The 24,196-nt window shown below is 46.6% G+C and overlaps 1 long non-coding RNA gene across 4 annotated transcripts in view; it reads left to right on the top strand.

Annotated features, from left to right (window-relative positions):
* Nucleotides 1-24,196, top strand: part of LOC121829344 (uncharacterized) — a 55,159-nt gene that overhangs the window by 13,682 nt on the left and 17,281 nt on the right. For 2 of the 4 annotated variants that reach the window (XR_013051174.1, XR_013051171.1), the window contains exons 2-3: nt 17,330-17,464; nt 18,027-18,145. This is a non-coding gene — a long non-coding RNA (uncharacterized LOC121829344). The remainder of the gene's footprint in view (nt 1-17,329; nt 17,465-18,026; nt 18,146-24,196) is intronic. The other 2 variants (XR_013051172.1, XR_013051173.1) reach the window with 1 other exon arrangement.

Raw genomic sequence — 24,196 nt, 5'->3', positions numbered from 1 at the left:
GACCCACTCTGTTTGCAGCATCCAGACCAGTTACTTTATTTTGTCAAACACAGGAGAAAGGATTAAAAAAAAAAAAAAAAAACCAACAACAACAACAAACGTACTCTAAGCAACTAGTTTGGCAGAATAAGCTCATCTCCCCTCTCAACAACAACAATAACAACAACAAAACAAAACAGAAAACTCGAGGACAGATGGACAAGGTGTGGCCTTCTTTAAATAATTTAATTTGGAATAGAGCTCCCTCAACAGCACACAGGCCTTCAAAACACCTTCCCTGGCTTCCCAGGAGCCAGTATTCACCACAGACTCCCAAGGAGCATTCTGTCATGCACTGTATACAGGCACACAATGGGTCAGTCCTCAGAGGAGGCCCTGCACGTTGCCTCCCGAAATGGTTTCTTTGCTGCAGGCCTGTTCAGGAGATGTTTATCAGAGAAGGGGTGGACAGGTCTGCGATGGACGGGCCCCGTTCTGTCTCCAGTGGCCTTTTATGGCTAGTGATAGGTGCCATCAGTGTCTTGCCTGAGAAATGGCCATGCTGCAGGCACCTCTGTCGGAGCATCTTATTGATCTGTGCTCTGCCTCCTTCCAGAAGGCAAGGGTAGTAAAAAAGTCAGAGGCTGCTGGCTGGAGCAGAGCAGCCGTGGCACTGTGGGCTGAAGCAGCTCCCTGGGGTGAATACAAGTGTCCTCATCCCTCCAGCTGCTCCATCCAGCATTACAGAGCCTCGCTCCCGAACACAGTGTAGCCTGGACTGCACAGTGACCATCCAGCAAGATGAATGTGGCTTCTGAATTTTTTTCCCATTGAGGCTGTATGGCTGAGATTCATTTTCCCACCATTGACCCATTGGACCTCCATAAAATAGGACTGAAAGCAATTAATCTGGGGCAGAACGCCCCTAGAATCTCATTCATAAATAATCCTCCTTGGCCCCCAGCACTGGAATATAAGTAGAGATTTATAAGCTCAAACCTGTAGGCCAAACTGCAGGAAGCAGGCTGTACCCAGCCTCTGGCTTTGCACATGAGATTAAATGGTTATGATCAATATATTGCCATAAGCACCAGGGGACATTTTTATGGCGTTTACATAAGACTTTATAATGTAGAAGAGACAGGATCTGCCACCAGCCCCAACCCGGGCATAAAATGTATCTTATAAATAAAAATACAAAGGCACTTCGGCAAAAGTTCTATTGTATAGCGGCTCCAGCTGCGGAGAAAGGCCTGTAGAGAGGAGGATGGGACAGGCTGAAATCAGACTCAGAATGTGCAAGAGTATCTGCCAGGAGTGGGGGCAACGGCATTGACGAGTTATAGCTGTGTGGCTAAGGGCTCTGGTAAGAGTCTGGGGGCTGAACATGACCCCCTTACCTTTGAGCTACATGACCTTGGGTTACTCAAGTTCCCTCTCATCAGTTTATTGATGAAAATAATAGTACCTGCCTTCATGTGGTTGGTTGTTTTTCCCCGCCTTTTGGTGATGCAGGGGTTCGTATCTAGGATTTCATGCATGTAAGCCAGCATTTCACTACTGAGTGACAACCCTAGCCCCACATAAGCTTCCCCTAAGAATTCAATGAACTAAAGTGTATAAAATGTATAGCTCATCCCTGTAGCATATGACTTAATAACAGTTAGGAAAGAGGAGAAGATGCTGATGGTGGTGATGATGTCAGTGATGATGATGATAGCAATGGTGATGATGATGGAGATGGTGATGATGGCAAAGTATAGCTAAATATCCTACTCATTAGCCTCTTATCTCTGTCAGGGAGGAAGCAGGCTTAGCTAGTATGGTAATTTGAATGTAATTGGCGTCCATAAGCTCATAGGAACTGGCACTATTAGGAGGTATGGCTTTGTTGGAGTGGGTGTGGCCTTGTTGGAGGAAGTGTGTCACCGTGGAGGTGGGCTTTGAGGTCTCCTATGTTCAAGCTACACCCAGTGTCACAGTTCACTTCCTGTTGCATGTGGATCAAAAGGTAGAACTCTTCATCTCCTTCTCCAGCACCATGTCTGCCTGCATGGTGCCACGTCCCACCATGATAATAGACTAAACCTCTGAAATTGTATTAAATTAAATCTTTTCTCTTATAAAAGTTGCTGTGGTCATGGTGTCTCTTCACAGCAATAGAAACCCTAACTAAGACAGCTAGTCACTCCCAAGCATGACTGGTAACAAAGAGGCCCAGCCAGGCAATTACAGCTGTCTCTGAGATGGTGGTTTATCCGGCAGAGCTGGGCTTGGACCTCTGCCCTCACTCTCTCTGGCTTTATTGTGCTACCATTGGCTGTGCGTCCTGAGACTACACACTCATTTCTGCTGTGAACACTAGCAAGCTCTGGGTTGCTGTGCCAGACTTTGATATGCCAAGAAGGTTTTGCCAGTGCCATCATTCAATATTTCTGTTTGTTTGATGTTGGTTTTGGAAGGTCCGAGTCTCCATATTGTTGTCTTCATCCAACACTGCCAGTTTACAGTGAGTATGGCAAGTTGGCAATGCAGCCAGCATCTCAGTGTAGATGGTGTTAGTTAGAGAGCAGGATTCTGAGTACCCTTTCGGGGAACAAAAACCCATGTTTGACTCCAGCCAGTCATCCCTTCCTGAGGCCATGGGAGCCTGAAACCATCTCAATAGTTAACTTGTACTGAGTGTGATTAGTGCCAAGCATTCAGGGGAATGCTTTACAAATGTGACCACAGTAAAGCTTGGCAACAGCCTGCAAAGAAAGCCCCGTATCTGTCAGCATTCTTGGCTGGAAGTAGCAGAAGCTGACTCACTGTCACAAGAAGAGGAGGTTTATTGGAAGGGTGTTGGGGGCGTCTAGATTTGTCAGATGGATGGAGGACAGGGCTCTGAAAGGAGTGAGCACTTGAGGAGCCCCGAGAGCTAGCTAGGCTGTAGCTTCTCCTCCGGACCTGGTCTGAGGTTTGTGCACAGAAGATCTGCTCCTCTGCTGCCCTGACTAACTGGTAGGAATCAATTAGACTTCTAGCTCTCTCCATGCTGCCTTCAAGCAAGATAGTATGCATCACGACCTGCCCTCGGGCCTGGGGAGAGGTATGCTCTGTCACTTGTCTCTAGTGTCGGGCAGCTTGCCCTTTGCCAGGATTGAATGCTCCTAGGGAATCACTAAGAAGAATTTTAGAGATGGGAGACTAAGATGGTCCAAATGCGTAACCACCTTCACAACAACATGCATGTTCTTCTTGTACAGATTAGTAAATAGATGTTCAGAAGGGCTGGTACGTTGCCCAATTTCATACAGGAAACAAGTGGCAGAGCTGGGCTTGCATTCAGGATTCTTACATTCAACTGCTAATCAAAGCTCTCTCTTTGATTAGCACAGCGTGCTGGGTGGAGCAGGCCAGCTGGCCAGTCCTGCAATAGTCTAGGGACTGACTGATGGAAATTGAGTGCCTCAGGTACCTGGGGTTCTTTAATCCAGGGCTGTCGGTATGGTCTCAGGAGCCTTCTGGGGTTGGGCTCCCTTGTAACTGCTCCCTTGTTCTGCCCATCAGGGTTCCTATGTGCTTGTCATATTCCACTGGGGAAAGAAAGCCACAGCATAGTTTGATATTCACTTTAAAGCGCATGAAGAAACTTTCTCAGATGCCTCCCGTGAACAGCTCCTTGAGTCTCGTTGGATGGAAGTGGAACTTGTGACCACCATTCAAATATCTGCTGGATGCGATTAAACTCAGCTTTAGCACTGGGGCTGGAGCAGAACTCCAAATTGCCTGACCTGTAAAGGTGATGGAGAGGAAAGGGAGGGCTGCAGTTGTACAGGACATGGCTTATGTTTGTACACTGCTTTCTCCCACACATGACTCCAGACTCCCTAGAGGAAATGGGCCACCTAGAATAATCCACGCTTCACTTAGAGGTATTGGATGCACCTTTCATCTAGATTCCTGAAAGCTGTCTCCTGATCCATGTGGTCTAGGTCCCACCCCAGCCCAGAAGCTACATTGAGCTTACAGATGACTTTCTGGGTGACCCTGCAGGGTAATTCCTAGACAAGGCTTCCTGGGCATAGTCCCATGGAGCCGCCATCATCTGGTGCTAGGCAGGAGCAGCTGTGGTAGGAGCAGGGATGCGAATCTCCCTGGTCTTTTGTGGATTTGGCTTTGCTGTTGTCTTCAGGGATCCTGGAAATCTGTTCTCTCACCTCTCACTCCAGAGGATTCTCGGAGAAAGGTGTAGGGTCTTTCTCCCTAGAGAAATGGTAGAGAATGGTTCCAGAACCATGCAACTGGATAGCACATCATATCTACTACAGAAAGGCCATAGATGGGTATGCAAGTCAGAGTCATACCACTAGGGCTGTAAGGACATCTACTGTTATCCTGTGCATTGTGGCAGCTGCATCTGCATGAACTCCCCGAGGTCAGGACTGTGTAAGAATCAACTCTGTGGTCTGGAATGTAGTTCTCCTGGCATAGTATAAGTGGAGGTTGAAAGGTTTTCCACACCTGGTATTAAGTTTCTCCTCTGATGTAGTAAGCTAAATCAAGCCAAATTAAAAATAAAAGATGAGGTCTATTGGGAAACCACTCTTGGGTGGCCTTTTCCAGCCCCCCAGAGATGCGACAGGGAGAGGAGACCGAGAAAAACCACATGGCCATTCTCTAGGAGGCAGTTTAAATACCCGGTAGGCCCAGTCTTAAGTGATATGTATTTTTGGATTCCCCAGTAGTAGGTTTCTCCATGGACATCTTAAGCCACATCAAGCTGAATAAAAGTCCAGGTTTAATGAGCAAAGCACCCCCAGGTGACTCTCAAGCCCCCCAGAAGTGAGGCAGGGGAAGGAGGAGGAGGAATCATAGGGCAGGTCTAGGGACCTGAGCTTAAATACCCTGAAGGCACTGTCTTGAGCAGCTTCATGGGGGGGGGGCACTGTTTGGTGGGCTTTCTGAGAAGGGCAGGGTTTGGAATGGGGGGAGGGAAATGACGCCAAGAGGAGCTTCCAACTGAACATCCCAACCTTCTTGTATATATGGGCACTGGTTCAAATCTGGCTACTTCCTGTTGGCATGGGACAATGTAGGGAAGGGCAATCAGGAGTCAGTGGGAGGTATTGGTGGAGAAGCATTTGGTTAACTGTCATCATGGAGAACCCAGGGATCTGTTTCTTGAGGAAGTAGAGGAGGCAAATTGCTAGGAGAAAAAAAAATAGATTATTAACACTTATAAATGGGACTAGCCGTGGGGAGAGTAAAGACTGGCAGAAAGAATGGAACGAGCAGACACAAGAGCAGATAGGCCCTTCATTGGGCCATTCTGAAAAACCGGAGGGTAGAGGGTCCCAGTTGCTGGACAGACCATTCATCTTGAATAGGTGCCTGCTTGATCCTGGAGAGGTAGTGATAGCACTGATGTCCCAGGAGCTTGGGGAGATGGCATGCCAAACTGAGGGATGATATGTTCCAGGAGTACCTGAGCCATCACATCTGCTGTTTCCCTGGAGGTGAGGGATACCTCCATCCATCCTGTAAAGGTGTCAACAAGAGTTAAGAGATAATGGAGTTTTTTATGAGTGGGTATATGGGTGAAGTCAACCTGCCAGTCCTTGCCTGGTTGGTGTTCTTGGAGCTGGTGCAGGGGCTGGCATATCTGGAGGGCCCTCTGTAGATTGGCCTTGGCACACATCTGGCAGGAGGAGTGGACCTGTAAAGATGGGTGGGACCAAGGAGGGGCTCTAGAGCCCAATGTTAGTTTCCACCAGGACCATGTAGGTGTCTGTAAAACAGCTGGAACATTGTTGGTGTCAGAGCCAATGCTATGTCTTTGGGTTAAAATATTTTTTCCTAGGGCCTGGTTTTAGCCCCATGAAGCATACCTTTAAGTCTATACTTAGAAGACAACCGGAGGAAATTTACTGAACGAAAGAGGTTGAGCAAGCAAGCGAAGAAGAGGGAGGGAAGGAGACTGAGGGGCAGGGGAGGGAGAACAGAGTTGAACACATCTGCCAGCTTCCACACCCTCTTCAATGCTGATCTGTTTCAGAGGGGGAGGAATTGGCATTAAAGCAGAGTTTTGCCATACGTGGGTGGAGACAATATAGTAATGTTGAAAAAGCCTCTATGCAGTCCTAAAAGCTGGAAGCAATGAAATCCACAGAAATTTAAGAACTTCTAAAAACTGCTTGTAGTCGATGCTCTATCAGTTTATCAGAGCTGCATTTATCAATGCTAAAACTCTACCTCCAAAATTCCAGTGTAATAATAGCATAGAAAGGGGATAGAAGTCTGAAACGTCTTTACATACTTTAAGTGGGAAGTTCCATCTGAAACCTGTTTATCTTTTACTATGAAGGCAGACCTTGTGAACAAGGGGGCGGGGGGCGGGGGTGGGGGTGGGCGCGGGCCCAGGGGGAAGAGCTGTTAGATGGGTAAATCTTTTTTTTTTTTTTTTTTTTTTTTTTTGGTTTTTCAAGACAGGGTTTCTCTGTGTAGCTTTGCGCCTTTTCCTGGAACTCACTTGGTAGCCCAGGCTGGCCTCGAACTCACAGAGATCCACCTGCCTCTGCCTACCGAGTGCTGGGATAAAAGGCGTGCGCCACCACCGCCCGGCTAGATGGGTAAATCTGTCAGTACCCTACTTACCAAACACCATCAGATCTGAGAGGCATACATTTCACTTGAATAAGCAGAAGCGAGACAGCTTTCCGGCTTCCTAGGCAGCTATCCCAGGTTTCTCTGTGGTCTTTGGGGACAGGGATCCAAGGACAATATAAGTTTTCAGCTGCCAGGTCCAGAAGATCTGAAAGACTTTCCTGTGGAGTAGGAATTTGGGGAGACTGGCCTACCCTGTCTTGGTAAAGCAGGGAAATTAATCCCCCAGTGTCATGTTTGTCCACAGTCTGGACAGGGTCTTAGCAGCAGTTAAGGTGCAAAGCAGTTTCTGCTCCACGCCTGGCTTTGCTACATTCAAAGCAAGCTCCAGGTGGAAGTTCTTCTGTGGCCATCCATCTTCCTTGGAGGAGATACAGGGTGTTGCTAGGAGCTGGCATATGTCTATCAAGAGAAGCTTTTTTTATTAAATGCCATATTCTCAGATCTCTGAAGCGTTTGAGGATCAGGGGATCATTATCGGTTAGATATAAGCAGTTTAGTATCTCTAGAAGGCAAAACTCAGTTTTCACAGTGTAAATAATTTAGTGTTTCTAAAATCAATATCAAGGGTATTACTTTTACGTTACAAAATCTGGCTGCCAGCAAGATACATCCCTCTACGTGGATGTATGGAGGTGCAGTTTTAATACTTCATTAAACCAGCATTGTTTTAAATTCTATCTCTCATAAACCTTGGTTTTTTTTTGGGTGGGGGGGGCAGGAGCCACAACTTGGTGGGCTTTCTGAGAAGGGCAGGTGTAGACAAATTTCTAAACAGTCTTATTAAATAAGAAACACAGAACCAAATATGGTGAAAGCTGTAGAGATCAGAGAAATACAAACAGCCATCAACTAACCTTAGCTCACCATGCCACCGTAGCTTCCCAAGGGAACCAACCTCTTTGTGTCTAACCTGTGCCTTTGTTGCCTTGATATTCTGTCGTCTCATTGGCTCTTAACCCACCCACCTTACTTCCTCATCACTGCCTGTCTATACAGACCTCCAAGTCTCTATGGTTGGTACTGGGATTAAAGGTGTGTGTCACCACTCTTGGCTGTGTCCTTGACCACGCAGAGACTCCGCCTGCCATGTGATCAGATTAAGGGCGTGTGCTAACACTGCCTGACTTCTGTTTATGGCTAGCTTTGACTTCTGATCTCCAGGCAAACTTTATTTATTAACATACAAATAAAATATCATCACAGGCAGGGTTTGGAATGGGGTGATGGGTGTGGCCAAAGCGGAGCCTCCAGCTGAACAGAGGTGAGTGAAGGACTATCCAAAGGTTCTCCCTTCGGGGCAGAAAGAAAAGTGCTCACGAGAGATGCACGAAGGTTGCTTGGATTTTTTGAAAGTTTGGCTCTTTTGGCCTGGTGAACTTCGAAAGACATTGTCTATGTGCAGCTACTGAGCTGTGCCATGAGGGACAGTCAGAAAGGCTGAGGAGGAGGTCGGTTCCATTTGCATGGGCTCAGGCTTCTTAGTGCTTCTGTTCCTGGCCTGGGCCTCACAACCAAAAGTGCTCTCTAGAATGTCATCATACTGTGGAGAGTAAACGAGAATGTCCCAAGACGTCAGCAGCTTTGTGGTGGTTGTGTTGACTTTCTAGAGCTCCATGCATTCCAACTAGACAGCCTCACTCCGTGCAGTAACCAGAGGATCAGGAGAGAGAGAGAGAGAGAGACAGATCAGCGAGAAGACAAGTGGTGGAGGGCGGGAGGCTAGGTCTCTGCGGTTTCAGACAGCATCCTTGCAGCTCTGCCAGCCACATACCCTGTGCCAGACACATACCCTGTGGCCCTAAGCAAGCTCATCTTTGTGTGCAGAGTCCATGTTTCCATATATGCATGAAGAGATGGCTTTATTTTCCCTGGGGGCTTTGCAACCCCAGCACTTCATCCTCCTACGGTGCCCCACTGGTTGCACTGAGTTCCTAGGAAGGACAGGGTTTTGCTGAGTCGCTCAGCAAATTGGGGAAGGAGCTGAGAAGTGAGCCCATTGTAGGAATAAGACCACAGAGTTTCCTGCTGCCACAGTCAGAGTGGATTCCGAGTAAAGACTTGCTGAATAAATGAATGAATGAATGAGTGTGTGCTAAATTTCCAGAGTTAATGTAGACTGCAGAGATGCTTCTATGAGGCCTTCAGAGGGAAGGAAGGACTGGTCTGAATGGTTAGACACTTTTTCATTTTGTTTTGTTTTTTTCAAGACAGGGTTTCTCTGTGTAGTCATGGCTGTCCTGGTAGACCAGACAGGCCTCGAACTTACAAGAGATTCACCTGCTTCTGCCTCCTGAGTGCTTGGATTAAAGGTGTGTACATCACCTGGGAACCTGCTAGAAAGGCAGGTTTCCAGGCCCCACTACGCTAGTAGCATTTCTGGGAGCTTGACCAAGTAAGTCTTGCAGGTGAGCTGAACACTCGATAAAATGTAAGTGTGGGATTCTAGAGTCACCTAATCTAAACAACAACAACAACAATGATAATAATTGTTATTTATTAAGCTGTGCAATGTTATTCATTAAGTGGCACTGTTTACCCTGTGAGAAAAGCCACTCTAAGAGTTTATTAAGGGGAGGAAGTAGAAAAGGGTGCTTAGGCCTATGGAAAGATTGTTCAGGAAGAGGAGGAGGGATATGTGGAACCCGCTTTTATGGATTTCCCCCAGCACATGCGCATATGGGTTTATGTAGCTACTCCATGCATGAGCATAAATTACGTGATCACACACAGCTCAGGGATTACGTAGGACATAAGACCCTAGGGATGACTAAGCATCTTGCCTGACTACTGGACAGAGCATGTTGGGTCACGTAGCTGGGGGAGTGGCTGGGAATTCTAACAATAATAAAAATAGAAACATGTAAGTTTAGGTATAGTATGAAGGAGGCTCCTCCAAACCTCTTACAGGCTGCTCATGGTTTCCTTGTAGCTCACTTCATTTCTGCTGTACTTTGCCACTCCAGCTGGCCTAACCCGTCTGTGGTTCTCTCCAGAATCTCTTGGGTGCTGGCCCCTGCCTGGACAGCTCATCATTAGGTGTAGCCTCTTTTGGGAGACTTCCCTAGCTAAACTGCTCTCTTCCTGATCTGGCTCCCCTGAGTGCAAATGCCAATTGTCTCCTTGCCACATCAACTGGAAAGAACAGCCCCTTGAATACAGTAAATCCTCAAGGCAAACAGAAGTGGAGCGATCCTCCATCAGAGAGATCAGCATACACTGGAATGTGAGGTGCGTTTTCAGGCCACCACGCTTTGCCCTACCCTGTACCTGGCATGGCCTTTCCTTCATCCAGGAAAGCCTGCCATAGTACTGCAAGAGCCAGGACAGGATTCCCTCCTGTAGGTGTTTCTTGGCTCTGCTACCTCCCATAGGTACCACTTTACATTTGTTTGGGTCCCTGATTCGAGTGTCTCTGCTGAGAGAACTTTAAGAGAATGCCAAGAATGCTGTTTCTCATTACAAAGGATTCCCTTTCCTCCTAAGGTGTGAGCCACTTCTTCAGACTCAGCCTCTGGCTCCTAGAAAGGGTGAGGGTGGAGGGGCCTGGAAATAACATCTAAAAGGAGCCTGAGTACAAAGGGGGTTTGGAGTGATTTGTATAATGATTTGCATAGGGCATGCAAGTCATTGGAGCTTGTGGGAATGAATGTATGGCTTAGGTTCCTTCCTGCAAGCACCCTTGGCTTCTGCTTGCTCCCAGCCTCACTGCTGGAGCCCTTGTTAGGCAAGTGGTGGCTTTGGGTGGTCCCCGAGACCCTCCTTACCATTCTTCTAGAAGGAGGCCGGGGACCTATGTTGACCGGAAGAGTGCCTTGACTTCCTCTTGTGCTGTTTGCTGGATGGCATTATGACTGAGCTCTCACAGCTAAAACCATTAAGGGCTGTTCTCCTTTTAATTCTTTGTGGTCGCTCTCATTCCTGCCTTAGAGAAACCTCTGATTTTCACTTGTGAGATGCTCGGCTGAGCTTGTCATACCCTAAAAGGTGATTTTAGTTCTCTGATGCCAAAGAACCCTTTTCTGCTAATCAAAACACAGCTGCAGAGGCCCGTGTGATTTGCATACTCGGGGGTATGTCTGTCTATACCTGGAAAATAGATGTAATTAGGATAACAGATATCATAAGGATATGCTAATGCATCAGGTAAAAACGGGCCGGAGAGGCGACAGGCTCATGCTGCTGAATCCCACCAGACCAGCTGTGCAGCTTCACCAGAGGCCAGCGCTGCCGTCATCCCCAAGCCTGCTCCAGTACCAGTTCTAGAGACCTCTCTGCATATGCTTCAACCCCTCTGCTGGGTGCCTCATACAAATGATATTTAAAAACAAAACAAAAATTTTTGAGATTTCATTTTATGTGTCTGAGTGTTTGTCTGAAGGGGTGTCTCTTCTGTGGGTCACATGCACTCAGTGCCCTCTGAAGACAGAAGAGCTCATCAGATACCCTGCGACTGGAGTTACAGATGGTTATGAGATACCATGTGGGTGCTGGGAATTGAACCCCCATCCTCTGAAAGACCAGCCATTGTTCTTAACTGCTGAGCCTCACATTACATTTTTAATGTCAACTTAGGTACCCCTAATTTTCTGAGGATAGATTTTCAGTAGTTCCAGGTTTGATGAAGTTGCAGGAGGTGCAGCATCTTAGAGACATGTGAGGCCAAGAGTGCCAAGAGAAGAGAGCCATTTCAATGCTTTGCCTTTAATAAGCATCCTATCCCTAGAGTGACAGTGTTGTGACTGACCTGGCATATCCTACCAATTCAGCACCACCGTGGGAGGAGGGCAGGGAACTTGTTGGAAGGGAGGGTTAATCTCTGTTGCAGCCTCTTCCTGCTGTGTGCACTTGGGAAAGGGACTCACCCTTCTATGCCTTGGGACCCTCAGCCTTAAATGGGCTCAGTCCTATTACCTCACTCAAAGGGCCTGGCATGGTGGAAGCACAGATAACATTACTTTGGGCACAGTTGTGGAGGGGTAAAGAGAGTCAAGAAGTAGCCCAGGCCCCTCATTCCACGATATTACACCATCTCCCCGCTCTTAGATGATGTCTGCTCACTCTGAACCTCAGCTTCCTCATTGGTAAAGTGGACTGGGGCGCCTACTTTCCTGGACTACTGTAAATTGACAGTCAATCTAAGTAGACAGGGGACAGATGTCTCGGGGATTCAGACCAGTTAACAAGAGTGCATCACTGAACAGGTATAGCCATGCATGTCAGGTTTGGGCTCTATGCCCATAGGGAGCTGAGTCTGATGGTACTGGAGAGACCCTCAATCTGGGAGCTCTGTTTCTTGCTCATCTGCTCTACACAAAGTGACCGTTTCCTACTGAAGGACTAAGTACACTTCCCAGCTTCCTTTGCGACTATGAAGGTCATTTCTGCCCCTTTAAGAATCCAAATCTTCCCCTGTAGACATTTTGGCCATTTGCACACTTGAGTGACAAAGACATACCCTCAGTATGAATAACATGGTCCCACCTAAGGTCAGACCAAGCATTTCTTTCTACCTTCTCTCTACAGCAGTTTTTTTTTTTTTCAGCTTTTTAAAAATGATTTAAAAAAAATGATTTATTTACTTTTATGTGCATTGGTGTTTTGCCTGCATTTATGTCTATATGAGGATGTCAAATCACTTGGAGCTGAATTATAGACAGTTGAGAACTGCCATGTGATGCTGGGAATTGAACCTGGGACCCCTGGAAGAGCATCCAGTATTCTTAACCACTAAGCCATTGTTGTACCCGTTTCTCAAAACTCCCAGAGACCACCAAGGAACCAGTTTCCGATGCAAGCACACAAGGGTCCTTTTATTGTCAGGTTCAAACCTGGGCCACCACAGGGCAGATGGAAGGAAATGTGGCAGTGCTCATGAGCCCAGGTGTAGAGAGTATTTATAGGGAAAAACCACTAACCAGGAATTATATGCTTTGGCATCTCTGTGAGTTCGAGGCCAGCCTGGTCTACAGAGCAAGATCCAGGAAAGGAGCAAGCTACACAGAGAAACCCTGTCTCGAAAAACCAAGAAAAAAAAAAAGTTTCCTCTGAAGTCTCAGTCCTGGCTCAGGCTGGCCACCTGACTATGTGGCAGGAAGGAGAGAAAAACAGAACATCCCGGGAACAGATACTTGGCTCTTGAGAACAATCAAGAAGTAAACACAGGCCGGGCGGTGGTGGCGCATGCCTTTAATCTCAGCACTTGGGAGGAAGAGGCAGGCGGATCTCTGTGAGTTCGAGGCCAGCCTGGTCTCCAAAGCGAGTTCCAGGAAAGGCACAAAGCTACACAGAGAAACCCTGTCTCGAAAAACAAAACAAAACAAACAAACAAAAAAGTAAACACAGGGGTTACAAATGGCAAGGTGTTTGTCTCTGAATTCTCTCTCTTTTTAAGTCTCTGAATTCTCTTTTTCCCTTGGTTTTGTTTACTGTCTTTAAAGCTTTTGCTGGAACTTTCACTTTCTGTATTTTAGCATTTCTAAGTTCATTGAGTGTGATTTAAAAAGGATGTATAGATAATCTTAATTTGCTATGACACACCATGTATGTAACTTGGGTTCAACTCTTGCTTAGGAACAGCCTGATGGGTTCCCTTGGAGTACCATGTCACTTGCTGCCATCTTGGCTGATGACCTAGGCTCACCTTGGAATACCATGTGACTTGTGGACATCTTGGAAGTCATGTGATTCAGCCAACATCTTTATTAAGGATAAAAGAAGGGCATGCCATGTGACTTCACCATCTTGGTTAAGATGACCATGTGGTATAAACCAATCAGAGCAGCACCCATAAAACAACTACATTCAATGAGCTCTCTGCTTATCATGACTTTTATCAGACTAAGGAGGCAACACCAGCTTCCAAGATAAGGTTTGTTTTGAATCTGAGTCATAGAGAAAAACTGGCATTTTGTAAAACTAGACTAAAAAAGGCCAATCTCTCTGTGAACTGTATTTATGGTTTTAAGTCTATTTTGATACTAATGGATTGATCTTTAATTCAAGACTTATAATTTTTAAGGCTTATAAGGAACAGGGATAAAATTGTAAAATCCTAATCTTATAAAAGAATTACTTACTAATTGTAAAATGTTAATTAGGATATACAAGCTAATGGTTAGTCATGCTAAGTACAGATGTAATTTAGAGACAAGGTGTTATGAATTTTGCATTCGGGGACCAAAGGATGGCCAGACCAGGGCCCACTCATGGGAGAAGACATGCTGGGCAGATGAAGCAGGGGTGGGGGTGGGGGATGGGGTGGGGGTGGCAGCGGCATGTGGGCAGTCTTTTACACCCAGGTGCTGCATCCATGTGGAGAGTTTATTATAATAGAGAGATGAAGAGAAAGATAGAAAGAGGGGGAGGAGAGAGAGAGAGAGAGAGAGGTGCATACCTCATGGGAATGGAGAGAGAGAAAGAGAGAACGCAAAGGGGGGTTTCCTTTATGTCAGGATGTAGGGCAGCCCCAAGGGACAGGATTTCAAGGGGCGGGTGGCTCAGAATATTAACACAAGATTGGAGAGAGAGATCAGCTTTTATCTGTCTTCCATCCCAGAGTCTCCTGTTGCCCTCCATCATGTAGTATTCTGCATGTGTTATCAAATTAAGCATAAAGCAAGTAAAATAAAACAAGTTTAAAGGGAACTTAAAGTTTGTTTAATGCAAAATAATATTCAAAATCAAGTATATTTTAAAAATTGGTTATGAAAAAAATGAGTGCTTGAGTAAAATGGGTTAAATTTACAGAGTACACTTGCAGGCAGGAAAGCCCCAGGCTCAAGTAGTTCCCTTAGATGGAGCTCACTTCCCTTGGGTGGAGCACACGTTCCCTTAGATGGAGCACACGTTCCCTTGGGTGGAGCACCATCCCACCAGAGTAAGTTGTATGCTAGCCTCCTTACAGGGCAAGGATGCCTGGAAAATAAGACTGGAGAAAACAAACCAAACCCCTCCTCCTTATCGAAAGAATGATTCCTCCTGTCTTACATGAGAGAGGGATGGATTCTTTTGCGCAGAGGAGGATCTCTGCACCCACATCCTAGACATCTCACACAGCAGAGAGGCAAATATCAATTACTCACATGTCAGTTCAGGAGACACTGCCCTCGGTGTCTCCTGAACTGACATGTGAGGATGCTGTGAACAGGGGAACCTCGTACATAAGCCTACCACCGACTGGCGTGGGACCTGCCTGATAGTTCAAGAGGTCATGCCCTTTACCCCGGCATTCAATTCCTCCTCCTAGCAAAAACTAATTTCAGGGTCTATACCCTAGTCACCCATATTCCCTGATTATGGGAGGATACTCACCAGATACTGCCATCAATCTCACAGTTTTGGAAGGTTATTCAGAATATCCAAATGGTGTCTTTGATGGTCGGTTTTGTGTTTGTATTGTCAGTAATGATTCTATTAAGTGATGTCCCAAGCTCTCAGGCTGTTCAGGAGGAGATAACTCAGATGAAGGAGTTTCTCTCCAAGCTTGGCTAAGATGTGGTACTTTGAGAATATAATCCAGTCTCTACCCAACAGAGAGCTCTGAGGCCAAGCCTGTGCTCTCACCTTGAAGCCTACAAGGAGCATAAGGGCTTTGGCAGCGAAGTCAAGTGCCTGAGTGAAAAGAGACCTTAGTGTTCTCCAGGCCTCCAGTGAGGCTTGGGAATATTTTCTTAAACAATTCCAAAAGCCAACAGCTCTTTAATTTAACCTTGCTTTACAAATGATGCTTCTGAACAATCAATCTATTTTTAAATAGACTGATGTTAAGGAATATGCTTACTGCTGTCAGCGTGTGGTGACCTAGAGATTTGTCCTTCTGCAGAAGGAGTAAAGCATTGGCTTTAGCCGTCTTTGCTAATTCAGTCCATGTTACATGTAAATTATTTGTTACAGATTTGACGTGACTGACTGCTTCATCTATTGGTTGAGTGTATGGAATGAGAATGCAGAGGATTTTTTTTTTTTTTTAGGTTTCTGTTAATAGGGTTAATAATTTACAAAACTTTGTAAAGTGAATCATTTACATTTGACAAGACAAATTACATTTGTCTCTGGAAGTAGTTTTTAAATTGGAAATTGGAAATCATTTCTTTCTGAGGAATACAACTTAGAATTAAATCGTCTCTTTACACGGCCTGATAGTATAAAATATAGTCACTATATAATCTTGGAATATAACTATAACAATTTATGTTAAAAATATGCATTGTCATGTTTTCAAATACTGGATATGGTCTTTTAAGGTAATAGTCCTAATTTTTAAAATTTCACCTTATCAAATTGTTTCTAACCCAAAATTTTGTTTTACTTGAGATATGGCTTTTGTTAATCAAATAATAGCTGGTGTTGTTAATATTTGAAACAAATATATAAAGTTCATCATTCTTGGAAGCAAGGAGTATCACTTAGACACTTTCTGTTCAGAGTCATTCATTGGATGCTGACTTTAACTGACTTCTTTTACTAACCGTTCAGGAACTTGTTCCTCATGCAGAAGACTGGTGTAATAAACAGCTAATTAGTTACCTTATCCTTCCACAGAACTCAGGCACATGGTCCAGCCAGTTGTACAATTGCCTTTAACCTTATGTCAACTCTATATTGAACCTTATTTTATATGGACTCACGTTAATCTCAATGTCAACGTTTTCCCCATGCAACGTTCTCTTAATGTTCCCCACAAAGTTGTACAGTTATTACCTCCTGACTTACATTCTGGATCTTTGCCAACTGCTAAGTTCTCTCATGGCCCCTTGGATGGACCCTCTTCTGGGGCTCTCTAACTGCTGCTCCCCTCCCTTCTGTCAGACTTGAAGCAGTTACCAAGAGACCAATGTCCCCAGACCTTAATAGTTCAGAGGACCTATAGAAGGAGACTAATGGGTCATGGATCACCCATCGTATCTCTCTTCTTGCCGCTCTAGACATGGTTTGGGGACTCAGAACTGAAACAGCTGGACTGAAGCCTCCTTTGCCTCAATTACTCTCTGTTTCACTGGCTCAGATCAGCTTAACGTCCTCCAGGACCAGCTGGACTCCATGAGTGCTGCAGTACTCCAAGGTTAAAAAGGCCAGGATCTGACTCCTGCTAAGGATGGGATTTGTGCCCTCTGGAACAATCCTGCTTCCACACCAACAAATCCTAACTGGTTAGCAATGGGGTCTAAAGACACAGGCACTAGACAGAACTTCCTTCTGGTTCCCTCCTGCTCCGGCTCCTCCCCTGGGTCACTCTTTCCTCCTTATTACCCTCACACCTGTGTTGTTACCCTGAATTCAAATGTTTCCTTTTCTGAACTTCACCCTGTACCCAGACAAATGTTCCACATCAACTCTCCCAATAGCGCTTACCCTCAATAGTTCCATTTGCTCCTGATACATCTGCAACACACTGCATCTTTTAGATACCATGGAGAAACTCGGGCTAAAGGGGTCATCCCTTTCACCCCAGGCCAGATACAGGCCTTTCCACCAGTCCTCTGTTTTCTCCTGTTCCCTTCCTTTGATGCCCTGTCCTCTGTGCCGTGGCTGCTGGCTCATCTGTACAACAGTCCTGGCAATGGGACCAATCAACTCTATGCCGACTTTCTCCACCTCTGTTCCTCCCTATCCCTCAACCTTCCTGGAAAATCTCTGTTTTACTCTGTAACCAATTTGCCGGCTTTCAGCGCTCTAATAATTATTTTCCAATTCTCTTCAGGAGTACGGGACAGCCATCGCTTGACCCATCCCAGCGGATCAAGTTTAAGACTCCCCTCCTGCTGCATGACCAGAGGCCCCCCTCTTCGATGGACCGAGAACTACGCTGGCTGACATGGACCCTCCTCAGCAGAAAGTAGCTTAACACCCCTGCCCCACATTTGTCTCTCACTTCAGTTAGGAATGGTAGTTTCCTGCTGAAGGACTACACTTCCCAGCTTCCCTTGCAGACTTCAGAGGTCATTCCTGCCTCTATAAGGGGCCCCAACCCATCTTCCCCTGTAGGCATTTTAGCCACCTGCACCTGTGAGTGACAAAGAGTCCCTCCATGTGAATAAACGTGGTTCTGTCTAAGGTTAGGCCGAGCCTTTCTGCCTTCTCTCTTTCTCTACACCTGCTTTTTAAAATAACACAAAGGACTGCCTAACCCTGTGTGCATACCTCACAGTAGGACCCAGCCAGCAGACCCTTGGTATGGGCATTCAGCGCTCAATCAGCCATGGGGGCCTGCGTGTGCACATTCAACTTGGGGCCAGCGACAATGCTGCCCCCCCCCCTTTTTTTAATTTGTCTCCTAGGCTGGCCCACAAATCTCAATTCTCCCACCTTAGCATCCTGATTGCCGGAGTGTACCACATGCACAGCTCAGGCCTTTACTCTTTTTACTTATTCTTTGTTTTGTGCCTGTGTGTCTGCAGAAGTGAGTGAATACATGAGCCATCCAAGTGAGTGGATAACTGGGAGGTAAATTCTGCCATGAGAGGTTTCTCTGTCCTGTGGTGCAGTGAGGAGACTAATGTGACCTGCCCCACAAAGAGTGAGTGAGGGTGACATGGGCTCATCTATCTGTATCTCAGGGTCCTTGCTTTCAGTTGGCCTCCATGGCAGTGACAAACAGATGACATGGTTTGACTTTGGGTCATATCTTGGTTTTGCCTTCATTATTTCTTTCTTATTTAGTTGTTTGTAGTACTGAGGATTTGAACCCAGGGCCTCTTACATGCTAGGTGAGTGTTCTCCCACTGAGCACTAGTCCCAGTGAACTGAATGATAAATGGCGCTGGTTACTGAGTAAAAAGGTCACGAGGTGAGGCCACGACTGCCTAGTAGCAGAGCTTTATTAGGAGGAAGAGGGGTGGGGGGAGAAGAACCAGGCCTGGGAAGGAGCACGTGCAGAGAGAGGGAAAGATGGTGGGGGAAGAGGGAGCAGAACAGAGAGAGAGGGGGGCGGGGGTGGGGGTGGGGGGTGAGTCAGGGCTTTTTAAGGCCCAGGTGGGCCTACAGAGCTGCACCACACATGCGCTGATTTCGTGACCACACCCAAGCTTGTAGTCACCAGCGCACACTGATGACATAAGACGCAAGACCCTTTGCTTAACTCCTGAACTGCACATGTGCGGTCATGCAGCTGGAGTGAGGGCAGAAGTCTAACACCTAGTCCTTATTATTGATTTTTTTAATTTTTAATTTTAAAACATGGTCAGGAGGTTATGCTGGCTTTGAACTCACTCTGTAGTACAGGCTAGTCTTGAACTTGTGATCCTTCTGCCCCTCAGCCTCCTGAGTAACTAGCCTGGTTTTACCATATCCTAGCTGTGACTCTATTTGAATTTCAGCTTCCTAAAGCTGGCTGAACTTGACTTGTTAAGACTCGGGTGCTGATTCTGTAGGTCCGTGTGTCCAGGCCTGGCATGTGCTCTGTGGAAGGTGGAGAGTGACTTACTCCATCCTCCATTTGGAACCACAGAGCTAGGCTTCCTGTTCCCTATGCAGCCTGTCTCAAGCCCCAGACGAGAATGCCATTCCTTATCACCCGCAGCACTGATGGTTTTATTCTGCTGAAGGCATCAATGTTTGCTCAGTGGTGTAAGTCTTAAATAAGCATCTACATGACATGCTGCAGATGATGCAAGTTGTCTGTGGAGAGATCATCTCACTCGATCATGTTTCCATCATTATCTGGGGCCTCTGCAGCAGGCAAATCTCCGCAGCTACTAAATGATAACATTAGTCCTAATACCATGTAAAATGACTAGTTCCTCCGGGTAGGTTTATTTTTAATAGTCTGTGTCAGCAGCAAATGGCTGGGAAGACCCCAGAGGAAAAGCCCCGCTGCTCTAGCTCTCACTGAAGTGACGATATGGATATATTTAATATCTATATTAAAAACCTTTTAGGCGCTGTGGTGATATTGAACTGGATAGTTAGAAGCGTGGCAGGAAAAAAATCCAGGGCTGTTTATAGGCACTCAGCGGCGTGTGCTGTACAGCTTCTTGAGGTTGTTTAAAGTCAAACCTGGGCTTCAAAAATCTTTGACAGACATTTGACTCCTGCGGTAAAATGCTCGGAAACTCAAGCCCAGTGGGTCAGATCCCTCCCTTCCCGCTCTTCTGTAAGTCGGTTGGTAAGTTTGCAGCACCATTAAACTGGTTACTCACTCACATCCAGCAAGGGTGAATGAGCGTGCACCTGAGGCTGCGTGCACTTCATTTGCGTATCCACAACACACTTGCTGTTTCTCCAAAAGATGGCCAAGGATTCTCAAAGGGAAAACACTCCTCCCCCACCCTTTTGTTTTGAGACAGGGTTTCACAATGTAGCCTTGACTAACCTGGAATCTACTACATAGATGAGGCTGGTCTTAAACTCAGTGATTTGTCAGCCTATGCCTCTCCAGTGCTGGGATTGAAGGACTTGGCAACAAAATTATATATATATATATATATATATATATATATATATATATATATATATATATATATATATATATATATATTTATGCTTTATGGCCCAGGCTGGCCCAAACTCTCATGCTCCTGTTTAAACCTCTTTAGGCTTGGGCCCCTGCCTAGTTACAGATCACACGTTAAAATCCCACAGAGTGGTGGATGGAGGTTGATTTGGAGTTGATGTGGAGGAAATGGGAAATATACTGCTTTCCCGTCCCATGTGCCCGGACTGTGCTCATGGTGTGCTCTTCAGGCTTTTGCTGAAAGGATGCCAGGGCTGGTCCAGAAAGGAAGAAATGCCAGCAGGGGAGGGACTGCTTGCTGAGTCAAGGAGAGGTAGGTTCGGGCAGAGATGCTTGTTCCCAGGGGCAGAGGACAGATGCCAGGATTCAGGACTGCGTCAGCCAAGGGCCCTTCTCCCTCTGTGGCCCCCACACTGACCTTTTAGTTTTAACCCAAGACAAAGCAAATTCTGGCTCCAGGGAGGGCACACTAGCAACCTAGGGTGGACTATGGCTGTGATTTCATCCCATGGGATGCTGTTACTCATAGTCAACCACCATCCAAACATAAGAAATCCCAGAAAAAAACAAACTGTAGTTTAGCTCTGAAAATTAGAAACAATTAATAAGTTTTAAATCATGGGCCATTCTCTGTAGGGCGAGGAATTCTCATGCTGTCGGGCTCAGTCCCACTGGTGCTGTGAGTCATGCCTTCTTCCAGATTATCCGAACGTTCACGTCATCTGCCTAATCCCCTAGACGCCGTCCCATGGTGGGGGAAAGGATTCTGTGCATGTACCTTAGACAGTGGCCAGTGTCTGCATAGAGATGACCTAATCCAGTGAAGTTGTGTGTTCCCTCTCTGGATTTGAAGACACAGTCTTCCCTACCCTCTATAATCAGGAGGATTTTGTTTTATTTCATTTTTAAAGGCATCATTTTATTTATGGGGGGTGGGCACACACACACGTGCCACAGCACACATGTGGAAACCAGAGAACAACTTTGTAGAGCTGGCTTTCTCTTTCCGTCTTCATACACATTCTGGGAATTGGACTCAGGTCATCAGGCTTTTGCCACAAGAACTTTTGTCTGCTGAGCCATCTTCCAGGTACATATTATTTTATTTTTATTTTTACTATTTGTTTAGGTGGAAGCCCTGCCAGTGCCATATATACCCAAGGAGTCTGGGATGATTAGGTGGAAGCCCCGCCTCTCTCTCTCCCCAGACCCTGCACCTAAGAAAGCCTGCTAAGAGTCAGCCCCTCTCTTGGGCGGCTCAAGACCAAGCCCACAGGCTGCTTGAGACCCGGTCACCATACATGCCGGTCACCATACCTGCCGTGTGCTCTCTTGCTCTCTCCCCTGCCTTCCCTAGTCACCTAGGAGGTGCTTCACTTTGTTTTTTAAACCTGGACTTAATAATTCAGCTTGATTGGCTTACTGCATCAGCGGCAGAAGATACCCAATAACCGGGGATCCAAAACTTACCATTACTTTCCAGACAGAAGAGTAACCCACGTGGTCTGGAACTCCCATATAGCTGAGGATGGCCTTGAACTTCTCCTGCCTCCACCTCTTGAGTAGTGGGGATGACAGGCACATGCCACCGTGCCAGCTTTACAGGATTTTCAGTGTCGCAGAGTCCTTCCATCCACCCAGCTCTCAGGATCTCACCTGTCCGTTTCTATGGGGGACTGGCTAGTCTGAAGGGTTCGCCCCGAGACTCAGGAAACAGAGGCTAGAGGGTCTTGAATGAGACTTCTGTGTGTGTGCTGTGGGATTAGAGGTTTCCTCCGCTCTCTTTTGCATCCAAATAGAAAAACCGTGATCATTTGGCAAGATTGCTGTTGGGAGCTTGTAAAAGAGGTAGGGAAGAAATCCAACTGCCTAGTCAGAGAGGCCTTGTCTTCAGCTGATCACTGACCAGAAAAGCTTGTTAGGAAAAAGCTTCCCAGCTGTGAGTCAGGGCCAGCATGTGGGGGTGGGGCCTGGGTAGGGCCGGAAGTACTCTGCTGGGATGCTTGATTAGGATGAACTGGGAAAAAGACAGAGCCTGTGATACTCTGAGAGGAACAGTGTCTACAGGCCTCTTGCCCTGACCAGTTTTGGCAAAGGTGGGGCCTTGAGCATATTTCTTGGGTCTGGCTTTCTCTGAGAATACCAGAAGTCTCACCATGCATACATGGCATCCTTCAGCACAGTGTCCTCCCTATTTCTGTCATGGAGAAGTGGAGATTAGTTCAAGGTCACGCAGGACCCAACACACACAAACTCTTCCTCTCTCTGTCTGTCTCTTTGTTTGTCTGTCTGTCTTTGCATATGTGTGTGTGGAGGCCAGAGGTTGATAGCAAGTGTCTTCCTCAACGGCTCTCAACCTAATTTTTTTTAAAAAATATTTTTATTTTATGTGCATTGGTGTTTTGTCTCCATGTATGTCTGTGCGTGGCTGTCTGATCCCCTAGAACTGGAGTTATAGGCAGTTGTGAGCTTCCATGTGGATGCTGGGAATTGAACTTGGGTCCTCTGGAAGAGAAGCCAGTGCTCTTAATCACTGAACCTTCTATCCAGCCCCAACCATCTAATTTCTTTGAGACTAGGTTTCTCACTGAATCCGGAGCTTGCTGATTCAGCTAGGCTGACTGGCTGGCAACCCCCAGGGATTCTCCCGCCTGGTTCCCAGCACTGGGAGTATAGGGGTAGGCACAAGTTCTTCATGTGGGTTCTGGAGATCAAACCCAGGTCCTTAGGCTTGCATCATGAACCATCTGACTCGTACAGGGAGAGAGAAAGCTGTTGTTAGTCTGTTTCCCATTTGAGAGCATCAAGGCACCAAGATGTTGAGTAAGTGGCCCAGAACACACAGTGGCCTGGTGCCTTAGTTTACCAGTGATGTTAAGGAATGGTTAATTAGGACTTTAGCAAACTGAAAGTGCAGGTCTCACCTGAACACCGTCACTCAGTTCCAGACCAGGGTTGTAACAAAGGAATGTTGGGGCTCTTCTGGTCCTGCTGGATCATCTGATTCCCCCCCCCCCCATTAAAATAGAAATCGTAAATCCAGAATTTAGAACGAAATTCCCAGATTTTTACTTTTAATGGTTTATTTTTATTTTATGTGCATTGGTGTCTTTGTGAGGGGGGCCAGATCCCCTGGACCTGGAGTTACAGGCAGTTGTGAGTTGCCATGTGGGTGCTGGGAATTGAACCTGGGTCCTCTGGAAAAGCAACCACTGAGCTATCTCTCTAGCCTCAACCCCCAACCCCACCCTGGCCCCCAGATTGTTTCATAGAGGTTACTCTGAATTGCTGTAGGTGAAGACAGTACGCTTGAGACCTTATAACCAACTCAATCAAGCACAAGATTACTGAAAACTGAGGCCGGTGACTAGCCCACACTAAATGACAAAGCTCAGGCAGAGATGGACAAGGAGGGAGCCACCTGGAGTCTGAAGAGGCTTTGCAGTGCTGGAGGGCCACAGTGACGTGTTCAGTGCCTGGAGAGGCGAGATGACAGGGATGAGAACATTCCTAGGCTGGGGTGGAGGCAGGGCAAGTTTCCGGGAAATGACCAACCTTTTCAAGGACTTAGCCACACCTTGACTTTTGAACTCTCGTGTGTGTTGTTTTGTCACTCACAGTCCCTGAAGATGCACCAGTGTCCCCTAGGATGGGGTCCAGAAACTTTACTGATACTGCTGTGAACTTGTGGAGTTGGGGTAGACTATGCCTGAGCATCCCTGCACCAAAGAGATCTGAGGCTGTCACTAAAAATGGAAGAGTCCCCCTGCCAAAGGGTGGCTGGCTGCTCCTTGATGGACCTCTCCTGGCATCACAGTGTTTCTGTCTGACTTAGTTAGCATTGATCTAGTGAGGCTCCAGTCATTCCTGGGGAGCAGGGAGAGTGGCCAGTAGTTATGGCTCTAACAAACAACCCGAAGAGTTACAGCAGCAGGACACCAGTGCACACCCAGGACCCCTGACCTCATGCAGTCCCTCGGGGTCCCAACAGGACATCAGTGCACACCCAGGACCCCTGACCTCATGCAGTCCCTCGGGGTCCCAAAGCACAGAAGGTGACTTTAAATGCTGTGGTATGTGGGCCATTTGCAGAAAGAAACTTGTGAGGAAGGACAT

This window comes from Peromyscus maniculatus, chromosome 5, assembly GCF_049852395.1.
Source record: "Peromyscus maniculatus bairdii isolate BWxNUB_F1_BW_parent chromosome 5, HU_Pman_BW_mat_3.1, whole genome shotgun sequence".
NCBI classification, from domain to species: domain Eukaryota; kingdom Metazoa; phylum Chordata; class Mammalia; order Rodentia; family Cricetidae; genus Peromyscus; species Peromyscus maniculatus.
The sequence above is the reverse complement of the archived record's forward strand: the minus strand, read 5'-3'. Positions and strand labels throughout refer to the sequence as shown.